We start from the raw sequence: 2509 nt of genomic DNA on the forward strand, positions 1-2509 counted from the left end.
GATTCATTTATTTTTGAGAGAGAGAGAGAGAGAGAGAGAGAAAGGACAAGCACAGGAGGGTATAGGGGATATGAGAGAATTTGAAGTAGACTCCTGCTACTGCAAAAAGTCCAATGCGGGGAGATCATGACCTGATCGGAAATGAAGAGTTGGTTGCTGAACCAGCTGAGCCCCCAAGGAACCCCTGTCACAACATTTATTTTAATTCTGTGCTCACTGTTTGTGACTTTATTATGCTCTTGTCTCTGTTACAGCTGTTTTCAGCAGTTACATGGAACAAAGGAATCAAACTGCTGTTTCAGAATTTATCCTCCTGGGACTTTCAGAGGAGAGGGAACTGCAGCCACTGCTCCTGTGGCAGTTCCTGTCCATGTACCTGCTCACCTTCAGGGGGAACCTGCTCATTATCCTGGCCATTGTCAGACTCTTGCCTCCACACACCCATGTACTTCTTCCTCTCCAACCTGTCCTTTGTAGACATCTGTTTCACCTCCACCACCATCCCCAAGATGCTGCTGAACCTCCAGACACAGAGCAAAGTAATCACCTATGTAGGCTGCCTCAGCCAGATGTATTTTTTTCATGCTTTTTGTGGGATTAGACAACTTTCTCTTGACAGTGATGACCTATGACTGGTTTGCGGCCATCTGTCACCCAATGCACTACATGGTTATCATGAACCCCAAGTTCTGTGGCAGCCTGCTTCTGGTGTGCTGGCTGTTGAGTGTTCTGGACTATTACATGACTTACTGGTTTTGCAATTGTCCTTTTGTACACACTTAGAAATCCCTCACTTTTTTTGTGAACTTACTCAGGTGATCCACCTTGCTTGTTCTGACACCTTCTTCAATAACTTGGCAATTTATGTTACAAGTGGAATTTGGGGTTTTATTCCACTCATTGGTATCCTTTACTCTTACTCTAGAATTGTCGCCTCTATTTTGAAAATTCAGTCTTCTGGAGGCAAGTGTAAAGCATTTTCCACGTGTGGGTCTCACCTTTTGGTTGTCTCTTTATTTTATGGTACAGGCTTTGGGGTGTATCTTAGTTCTGCAGCTTCTCAAAACTCAAGGACAACTGCCATTGCTTCAGTGTTGTTCACAGTGGTCACACCCATGCTGAACCCCTTCATCTATGGTCTGAGGAACAGAGACATAAAGCTGGCACTAAAAAAGCTCTTGAGCAGAAAGACATTCTCTGCATATAAAGATCCTTGTTTCAAGATAAAGAAGTGAGTAACAGGGCTGAAGACCGTAGATGACCAGATCATGATTTTTTTATCAGTTCATGGAGCGATGAAGACAGTTCATCTTTCTACACTATTCAATCTTTAATTTTTTCATACACAACAAGCAACTATCTGTTTATTTTTTTCAGTTTGAGATTTTTAAAAAAATTGCAGTTAGTGAACAGATTGTGTAATATTAGGTTCAGGAATGGAAATCAGTAATTTATCCCTTACTTACAACATGCAGTGCCCATCACAACATTCAGCTATCTGTTTATTTTTTTCAGTTTGAAGTTTTAAAAAAATTTAGCACATCCACCCCCCATATCCTCTCCAGCAACTCTTAGTTTGTACTCCTTTTTTAAGAGTCTGATTGTGGTCTATTTTTTTTTTCATTTTATTTATTTTTTCAGTGTAACAGTATTCATTGTTTTTGCACAACACCCAGTGCTCCATGCAACACGTGCCCTCCCTATTACCCACCACCTGTTCCCCCAACCTCCCACCCCTGACCCTTCAAAACCATCAGGTTGTTTTTCAGAGTCCATAGTCTCTTATGGTTCGCCTCCCCTTCCAAATTTTTTTTTTTAATAAACATATAATGTATTTGTATCCCCAGGGGTACAGGTCTGTGAATCGCCAGGTTTACACACTTCACAGCACTCACGATAACACATACCCTCCCCAATGTCCATAGCCCCCTCCCCCTCTCCCAATCCCACCTCCCCCCAGCAACCCCCAGTTTGTTTTGTGAGATTAAGAGTCATTTATGGTTTGTCATTTAGCACATCCACCCCCCATATCCTCTCCAGCAACTCTTAGTTTGTACTCCTTTTTTAAGAGTCTGATTGTGGTCTATTTTTTAAAAAAAGTTTTCTTAAAATATTTATTTATTGATTTATGCTTTCAGAGAGAGATAGAAATAGCATGAATTGAGGGGGGCATAGAGAGAGGGAGAGGATCTCAACCAGACTCCATGTTGATTGTGGAGTCATTTGCAGAGCTGGATCTCAACACCCTCAGATGATGACCTAGGCCAAAATCAAGAGCCAGTTGCCTATCAGACTGTGCCAACCAGGTGCCCCTTATCTTGCCCAATTTTAAGCTACCAATTTTAGTTCCAATCACAGTCCTAATGGGCCATAGTAACCTGGTCAGTAACATCACCTTAGAGTCTTTGGGTTCGGTTTGGAGGAAAAAGTATTGCATTTATCGCTATTTTACAATCTTCACTCAGGGGAAAGTGGTTCCATCAGTTGAGATCTGGGTCAGTGATTGATC

At 41.9% G+C, this 2509-nt stretch overlaps 1 pseudogene; it reads left to right on the forward strand.

The window, feature by feature from the left end:
• Positions 1–271: 271 nt before the first annotated feature.
• On the forward strand, positions 272–1235 carry LOC123932166 (annotated as a pseudogene).
• The last annotated feature ends 1274 nt before the right edge of the window (positions 1236–2509 follow it).

Source organism: Meles meles, chromosome 20, assembly GCF_922984935.1.
Source record: "Meles meles chromosome 20, mMelMel3.1 paternal haplotype, whole genome shotgun sequence".
NCBI classification, from domain to species: Eukaryota; Metazoa; Chordata; class Mammalia; order Carnivora; family Mustelidae; genus Meles; species Meles meles.